This window comes from Pyrus communis, chromosome 12 (assembly GCF_963583255.1).
Source record: "Pyrus communis chromosome 12, drPyrComm1.1, whole genome shotgun sequence".
NCBI lineage: Eukaryota > Viridiplantae > Streptophyta > Magnoliopsida > Rosales > Rosaceae > Pyrus > Pyrus communis.
The window spans coordinates 4,227,076-4,237,231 of NC_084814.1; the positions used below are offsets into that span (position 1 = coordinate 4,227,076).

Genomic DNA, 10,156 nt, shown 5'->3' on the forward strand with positions numbered 1-10,156 from the left:
CTTTTAATCAACAATTAGTTATTTGTATGAATTAAAAGTATTTGTGTCTATTTAAGGGAGATTTTGATTATCGCACAAGAATCTTTTATCTCTTGCCTTCCAAAGGAGGGCATTTAAGCTTTTGGTTGTTTAAATACCAAAGGAGGGTATTTAAGTCTATTTAAGTGGGGTTTCTGTTATTTTTTAAAGAAGTTATAAAAAGTGACATTGATGAAATTAGGTGTTAAATTTTGGTTATTATTGATAAAAACTCGTAGGATATATTATAAATGACACACCCCGACCGAAATCAGGGCATGCTGGCTGTCACGTGAGGGTGACGTAACCATATGCACAGTGTGGAACCTAAGAATAATAATAAAAGTACGAACAAATAAAAATCAAATTACACACAGAGTAGTTAACATACATGTGCAAACGTAAGTGTGAAAAACAATATTCAGAGCACAGAAAACCTAGTGCAGTCCAGAGGAACAAATACTAACTAAACACACCCAGAGGGGGTCCTACATTGATGATAATATGTCAGATATGCCGTGAATTCCTCGTGAGCCACCAAAAGAGCAATCCAAACTAGAACCTGGAGGGGCACAAAACAGAAAGTGTGAGTGGGCAAAAACAAAGCTTTTCAAAATCATTTCATTAATAAAAGTTCTAACCCCTCGCCGTAAAACCTGTATAGTTTCCCAGAAAATAGAATATACATATATATCGAAAACATGCTCAAAAAATGCTAAGTCGAATGCCTCTACATAAACTGTAAGTAGCCCAGGTAATGTCAATCAATGCAATGTAATATGTTAGCAGGAGTCACCTAACATGACCTGTACGACTGAATCTAGAGCTTAAATCCCCAACTCACTAACTATACCTGCACACGAGTCGGAACCACCTAAAATGGTATGTACGACATGACTGGGTGTAAATAAATACGCTCAAGTGCTACGATCACGTGAAGACTGGGCGAATAATCACGGGTCACCTACGAGTTAGAACCACCTAAAGTGGTATGTACGACAAGACTGTGCACCTAACTTGGATCCAAGATGAGCGTGTGGTGCGGGAGGTGAACATCACATGAAGGACTGTGCCCTACTCTGGGCGGGAGCACTAACACCGGGGGTGCAAGTTATGAGCTCTCTACGTAACTCACATAACTAATAATTACAATCATAAACCATAACTTACCTGGCATTTACATGTGCGTCCGCAGCACCAAATATACATATATGCAACTACTAATGCATAAATAAATAGGCAAACGTAATGCATGGCATTTAAAACATATAAACATTCCATATCATTTTCTGGGAAAACCACAAGTATATAGGTATATACAGAAAACCAAAAGCCCACTCACTGGTATGTGGAAGGGTTGTAACCCCCTTGTCTCGAGGGACTGCGCTCGTCCTCGGGATAGCTCTCACCTATATGCGAAACAACTATAAAAACGTTAATTTAAAGCACATAACCAAAATTAGATCATTTCTCATACAATGCTCGAATGGGGTGTGTGAATACACCAATGTGATCTACTCAACCTCACGAATATCCCCATATTTTTAAAATAATTTTCTGACCTCCCACGCGCCGCCACGCGCAGGCAAAGGCATGGCCAGACGCGTCGGCCATGTGCCAGGCACACTGACGGTGTCAGTTAACGCCGTCAGGAATATTCCGTTAAAACTAATAGATTCTGTTAAAGTTAACCTAACGCCGTTAAGGATATTCTGTCCAAACTGATGGAATATTCCGTCTTTTTCTCCGGCACACCTCCGATGTGGTCGCCGTCGTGGTCGCCGGAAAACCGGAAAATTTTCAAACCTTCTTTTCTCACTCGTTTTTCAACCAAATTCCATGAAATTGGTACCAAAATGAAGCTTTCAACAAGTAGAACAAAATCTTACCACTTTCAATCCCTAAAATTCACGAAATCACGCCAGAGAAACTTCACAAAATCCCGCCAAACCTGTAACTCACAATCCCGACATCCAAATCTTTCCAACGAACTACCCCAAGCTTCCTAAGGACCTCACTAAGCTTCCTACAAGCTTCAAATTCCCTGAAAAAACAACATTTCACGTGTGCATAACAATAACCATAATCGGGGTTCCATGGTTCAACGTGAAATAGAAGGATTTCCTACCTGAAATGGTATAGTTGAACTCATATGATCCTCACGAACACAAAGATGTAGTTTTCCACCTCGATCTACAACGTTTGCAAGGGTTTTGGTACTTGTCCGTACGAAGAAGAAGAAGAAGAGGGAGAGAGAGAGAGAGAGAGAGGGGATAGGGAAAGTATATGGGAATGAGATAGGGATGAGAGTGTGTGTGTGGTCCAGATGCAGCCAACAAGCCAACAAAACAAACACCCCAAAATGCAACATAACCACCAGGGGCAAAATCGTCATTTCACACATATGGTACGAATAATTCGGGACGGGCTGTCACAATAAAATACAAGTATATGTTTGTTGTAAAATCGACGGTGTGTGTAGTGGAATAAATAAACAAAACACAAAATATATGAGGTTCCTCTATAGTCAATGTGACTGAAGTACGTCATCGGAGCAGCAGTGATGCTTTCATTTATAATCTGAAATAATAAGATTACAAAGATAACTCTCTTTATTATCTCCTCTCTTTTTCTTTTCTTTGCCATGAGCCTTGTGGCTTCTCTCTTCTTCCTCTCTTTTTCCTTCTTTCTTTTCTCTCTTTTCAGTCGTAAGGCTTTGTGTTTTTGTGTGTGATTTTATATGGAAGGATGAGGTAGCAAGTGGATTAGTAGACAAACATATAGAGTTGTAGTGGGTTGGCCATCCACACATTGAATGACTTATAAGATTACAACAATGTTGCTAATTTTGAAACATATTTATAAATATTTATTTTTTTGGTGGGAAAGTGGGGCCTTACAAGAGAAAAGAAAGAAACGGTAAAAGCAAAAGCCATATAGATTAAGAAATGGTGGGGTCTTTAGAGGAAAAGAATTGAATATAAAAACCAAAAAGAAAGTCATTACAAGAGGTTAGTTTTGGCTGAAAAACGACGACGTCATAGCATTATATTAATCTAACAAATAACTTAAACATCTTATTCTCCACGAGTTTTTGCCGTCTCTTCTGCATTTAAAAGATTTTCATATTTCAGCAAAGTCCTACACATGGCCTCGCCCAGCCCCATCCATCTTGCCTTGTCTCGCCTAGACCCGCCTAACCCCGTCTAATCCTGCCCAGGTGGCTGCCTAATAGGCTTCTAATTTCGTAAATGATTATGACTAATTGCGGCGGCGGTCCTCCGCTTAATGCCTAGGTACCACCTAGATTGCTTTTTTGAACACTTAATAAGCAATATCATAAATGAAAGTTTAAGATGAACTAAAATATTTCTCTAAATTTGTTTGGTGTGTGCTTTAGTTTTTAGAGTTGATGTCATGCTTTTAAGCATCCGGGTACATATGTGCAAGAAATTAAATACTTGGCACCCAATGAATCCTATTTAGGAAATACAATATCCATTAAGGATAAATAAGTCAATACCTCTATTAAGTAATAACCTTTCTAAAGTTGTAAAATTGGGTTGATCCCAAATTTATGACTTTATAAAGGTTTTACTGTACCAAATTTTGCCCTCCTTAATTAGGATTTCAAAAAAAATTCATTTATTTAGTTAGGAACAAAATGGTAAATTCCAATATTTGAATACAACATTTAATTTATTAGTAAATATAGATGTGGAAACACCTCCGACCTCACCTCCCATGATTTGTCATGCTAACCCTACCCAAAATAGTAAAATCTCTCTTAGAGTAGTATTCTATAAAGGAATAACCTCCTTAAAGTCATAAAAATTCCGCCCTCAACTTGGAACAAGTTATGTATAGGAATAAAATCCACTTTATAATAAGTTATAATTTTTCTTATTTCCATATCAAGGAAACACACCTCTACACAATAATTCTCAATGAGTACAAAAATATGCAATTTCACAAATAAAAGTTTAAGATGAACTAAATATTTCTCTAAAGTTGTTTGGAATAATGTTTTAGTTTTTAGAGTTGATGCCACGTCTTTGAGCTTGCAGGTACATATGTGCAAGAAATAAAATACTTGGCAGGTCGACCAGTTCCTCTACATAACCATCTCCTCCTTTTGCGGGTCAACCAATTCCTCTATCCAAATTTTACTGGCCATTGGATGCATCTCACGATCAAGGTTATATTAGTTTGTTTGTTGCATCAAACTATTTCAGACTAGACTAGCTTCAAGGACTAAGCTAGATTGACTTAGAATAGACTAAGTTTGACTGACTTAGTGAAGCATTTGGTTCAGTGTCGAACTAAGAAGTAGGATAATGAAAATAAAACTCTCACCAGTTTTGACACATGTTGGCCGTCACCTGAAAATGACGTAACCAAAGTGTGAATGATGTAAAAATGTGGATAAATTAAAACCGAAACTAGAACTTATTTAAGCTACTAAAATGAGTGCGCAAAAATGGGTAGAACCCATAGAATACAAATGTTCAGAGTATAGATGACAAATAGTGCAATGGAAACTAGAAAAGTACTTAATACACAACTGGAAACAGTCCCTACATTAAAAAAAGTTAAGTTAGAATCATCGGGTGATCCTTATGTCCACAGAGTAGGTCGGCTATCAAGGACCTGATGGGCCGAAAAACAGAAGGGTGAGTGGGCACAAAAATAAAGATTTGTAAAACACAGTTATTGTCCAAACATACTATAAAGGTTTGTAAAACACAGTTATTGTTCGAACATACTAACCCCTTACTGTAAAACATGTATAGTTTCCAGAAAATCATACTACATATAAGTATGAAATCAAATGCAACTCAGCAGTAAAACCAAAAGCATGCCAAATCACGATATCACAATAGTAGCATAAGTGAAATCAAACGATCAACAATCTATGATAACATACCAGTCAGTCACCTAATACGACCTGTACGACTGACCTAATTTGCTCATCAATCTATGCTAGCACACGAGTCAGAGTCACCAAATGTGACCTGTACGACAGGACTGGGTGTAAAATAGATATACACTCTAATGCTACGATCATGTGAAGATTGGCGATAATCGCGGTCACCAAATCAGAGACGCCTAATGTGACCTGTACTACATGACTGACACCTACTTGGATCCAATGTGAGTGTGCGATGCGGGAGGTGAACATCACATGAAGGACTGGCCTTGGCCCTGGACGAGCACTAACATCGGGGTGCAGCAATGATGAGCGGACTACATGAATATATGCATGCCATAATGATTCAATGAGTCGAATCAGCATAATAAACTTACTTGAACTTACATGCGCATCTCGTAGGATTATTTTAGCATTTCACACAGTGCAACATTTATGAGCAAGAAAAATGCATATGAATATGTCATGACAACATATAAATCTCAACCACATAACATCATTTTTAAAATTAAATAAATCATGGCATAAAAGCATAAACCAATTTAAATGCATTATGGAAACTATAAAGTTTATATACATATATACAAAAACAAAGCGCCCACTCACTGATATGTCGATGGATTGTAGCCCTCTAGCCTTGCTTGTCCTCGTACGTCCTTAGGATAAGTCTCCCTTATATGCAAAACAACTAATAATAATTACTTAATTAGCACATATACGAAAAAAAAACTAGGAAAAACTCCCCATAGCTTGCTCAAATAGAAGGTTTGAATATACAAAAATGTTCTACTCGAAGTCATGGACCCACACATGTCAACCACTCGTCAGCTGAAGGCAGGACGTGCCCTCATGCGCCGCCCAACCCACGGCCACGTTCAGGCACGCGCCTAACAGAATCCTAACGGACGTTAGGAATATTTCGTCAACTTTGATGAAATATTCGTCGTCTTCTCTGGTGACCCTTACTGTCCGCCGCCGTCTTGTTCGTCGGAAACTGGGGATTTTCACCTATTTTTGGAAAAATTTCAAACCTTCATAACTTGCTCATTTCTCAACCATTTTCCATGCAATTTATATGGATTTGAAGTTTGTGACAAGGAGAACAAAATTGTACCTCTTAAAAGTCCGAAAGGTGGATGGAAAAGGATTGAAAAAGCCTCGAAAGCTTTCAACCTAAACTTTGACTCTTTGAACTTGCTGGTTTCAATGTCAACTCGACCCCAAAATTAGTCTAGGGACCCTAAGAGTTGTGTAAAAGCTTCCCCATATCCTAAAACCTTGCAACTCGGCCTGAAACTCGTCGGAGCAAAACCAACCAACTTGTGATCGGTTGGTACGGTTATGTTCGTAAGGTCGAGTGGAGCACGGTGGTGGTGGACACTGGTTCAATTTGTGAAGATTTGGTGTTGTTCTTCTTTGTTGCAGAGAAGGGTAAAGTACAGGTTAGAGGGAGAGAGAAGGAGAAGAGAGAGAGTGAGAATGAACTCTGATTGGGGAGAGAAATGAGGGTGATTTCTAATTGGTGGGAGTGAAATGAGGGAAAAGACTTGATTGGTTGTGAGGGATTTGAGGGAAAGTCTAATTGGTTGGTGAAAGTGAGTAAGGCACGGGTCAGTTTTTAAAGAAAAGAAGTGATAAGGTTTGTACACATGAAATCAAAAGAAATCTACCGTACCTCATTAAAAACAGTGTTTTTAACACTGAATAATTTAACGCACACTCGTAACGATGAATAAAATTTAATCAAGATAACGGGAAAAGTACATCCACGTCACTTTGCCAACAAGGGCATAAAAGTTCATTTACACACTCGGGGAGAAATTATACAGAAATTAGGGACGGGTCGTCACAACTTTGGTGCATGCTCGGACTAGAACTTAAATTATTGTTGTATTTTAAAGAAATTATCAAAATTAACAATATAGGATGAGAGTGAGACTCAACCCTTTCTTGTTCTTTGATACTGGAATTTCCCTAAACATACTCAAAAGTCCTTTGATATTGGAATGTGAATGTTTGTTTATTTTTTATTTTTCTATTTATGTTCTTTTTGTTTTAATTGTCCAGCTTGAAATTGACCTTAAATGCTCTTTTACATAAACTGTCATCAACTTAACAATACAAATGCTTGTATAAAAAAGATAATTTTGGATGCTTCCTACTTATCTTTTTTGTTTTGTTTTTTTTTTTAATTGTTCAGCTTGAAATCCAGACACCAAGTTTGAAAAGAAATGAATAAAAAAGTTAATTGCTTATTGTAAACTGGCAAACAACCTTAAACTAGATTTGCTTCAAACTTCCATTAAAGCCAACAGCTTTCCAGCAAATAAAAAACCAAATAACATACTTATAATAACTACAATATACGCTAGTTACAATAATTTGCAACATACTTGCAATAGCTAACTACAATATTATCATTCAAAAGTAATGTATTTGTACGTGATTAAAACTAATGTATTTGTACGTGATTAAAACATTAGGCAAAATATTTCACAGTGCAAGACTAAGTTGGAAGCCAGAACCTAAGGTTGTACAATTAGCAAAATAAAATCATATCAAAAGGCACCATATAATATAATCATTTGCTTGCTTTGTCGCTTAAAAGCTTTTGGACGAACGCTTTTTTGAGTTTGGAATCTATTGACCTGAACACTCCCACATTTTGTGGTTTTTTTTTTTTTTTTCAAAATAAGAGTCGATTCTCAATTTGATGCATAGGAGAAAGACCTATTGCTTTAAGTTCGTTAACTATGTCACTATGATCTGCGATACCTCAAACTATAGCTTCAGTTACCTTTTGCGTCATTTTTCCACTTTCAACATAAAATTCTGTCAGTCCATGGATAATTACCTCGGTTCCATGATTTAAACTTCTCATGCTTCTTTTCCTTTCTTTGACTACTTGTAGATTGGTTGCTTTGCTGGTTCATTGGAGAAACATCATTTTTGTTTCCAATATCACTTGCATCAACCTCATTGTTGCTTTGTACCTCCATCATTTCAGCAAGGGTTTTGACAACATTACCCGTAGCATGATTCTTTCCAAATATATATGCAAATCTATCATACAATGGAAAAGGTGTGCTTCTTCATCCCTCAGCATCTTTATCTTTCTAAGATTATATCAACATAGCAATATTAATATTTAGCATATGTTAAAAATAGAGCTACAAGAAAAAACTAATCGGTAAATAATATAGGATATGAACCTGCACATAAGTTTGTCATGCTTCATCACTGTCAACTTCAATGCATTTTTTGACAGCATCCCATAGAAATCCACTCATGTTCGTCATGTCAAGGACTAGACTATATGTTTTTTTTTCATTTCTTCAACTTTGACTCAATATGTGGACTTACCTTTATATTTGAACTATGACATAAAACCTTGACAGCTTTCGCAACTACAAGCAAAGTACCTTCTTTGAAAGCACTTGTGTCACACCGGTGCTTCCTAGTAACAAAATCTCCAAGAACATATAGCAATGCTTCTTCCTCAAATGCTTCCCATTTACGCCTCTTTCCTTTCGCCTCTTAAGCAGCATTCAGATTATTGTCACTATCCATACCTAAACAACAAATATTTGAAAGCACTAAAGCACAATAAAACGAATCAATTTGCATAAGATCCAATCAACAAAAAACGAATTACATTCAATGATTTGTAATCCAATCGTTTTACATAATATTCAATCGCTAAAATGAATTACATTCAATAATTTGCAATCCAATCATTTTGCATAATATCAATCATATGCATAAAAAAGTATTAACTAAAATAAAATATTATCATTAACACATATATCTTAAAACATCGCCACCTATGATCCGTAGAATCACTAGGCATATGCTGATGAGCTTTTAGTGGGATACTTTGTAATCTCAAAATTCCTTGCAACACACTATTAAAATACATACTTATAGCTTCTCATGACCAATAAATCTACCACCAATACTATGATTCTTAGTATGATGGGCTAGTATTTGTAAGGTCATACACACCTGCTCCTCTAAAGACACCAAACTATCATTTTTAACCCTCCAATCTTGACAAAGTACGTCACATAATATACCACGAGATAACACAAACTATTCCTTATTATACCATCCAGATAACACAAACTAATTTCTCGTCTAGCAAGTGAATGGTCAGTCAAAGCGCATCTTTTGGCATGTCTATGTTTGGCCTTTAGCATTATCAACACAAGAATCATACAAGCAGTAATTGTCTCTAAATGAGACATCTTTAACAAAAATATCACTAAAAGCTTCCTTTGATCCATATCTATTCAAACTAAAAAAAAAAAAGGGAAAAAACGAAGACATGATATATATAATATCTCTATTATTAAAGGCATTGACAAAAGAAGTAATTATGCTATAAAATGAACTAGATCAAAAGAATTCATGATATAAAGAGAACCAAAACATCAAACAGCAACAACAAAAATAAAACATCAAGCAATAGCAAGGAAAATAAAACAGAGCAAAGTTGAGTATCTTCCTTTGTAAAGAACTCAAAGTCATGGCCCTAATTGCTAACTTACACGTGGCATGCAACTCTATTTTTATAAATTTCGTATGAAAGAAATCATCAAGAAATGTATAACACCAAGTATCATGGCCAGAAAAGAAAGTAGGAAAGACATAAATGAACAACTTCTCTCACTTTTCAATTTTTTAATAGGAAACAATACTTGACTAATAAAACACGATGACACAATGGTAAGGACTAGATGCCTCTAAAGGAAGAAAACTAAAAATACGAAACTGAAGCATTATCTGCCTACAGTACGACAACTGCAAAATACATCAAAGACAACACCAAAACACATTAAGAAACATCAACATTTCCAATTTGAAAAAAAAAAAAAAAAGAATAGAAAGAAACACTATAGACTTAAGCTTTTAGAAAATAAACCGAGCTAGATCATAGACAATAACAATAGAGAACCAATTAGAACATGCTCCATTAGAGCCAAGGGAATGGAGAAAACAGGGCACGGCTATAAGCAAAGCTAAAGTCAAATATGAAACTCAACCCCGCCTCAACAGATTAGGGAAAGTTAAGGGGGCAAGGGATCTCGTCTTTTGAAATTTATGTCAAGTCCACTTCATGACAAATACTAGAGATCAGGAGGTGTTGATCATATGAAGAAACAATAGTGAGAATGCAGAAAAAGTTGAAATTTGAAAACTCCAATT

At 36.2% G+C, this 10,156-nt stretch overlaps 1 pseudogene; it reads right to left on the reverse strand.

Moving 5' to 3' along the window:
- Positions 1 to 7,529: 7,529 nt before the first annotated feature.
- On the reverse strand, positions 7,530 to 8,518 carry LOC137711342 (uncharacterized; annotated as a pseudogene).
- Between the last annotated feature and the right edge of the window lie 1,638 nt (positions 8,519 to 10,156).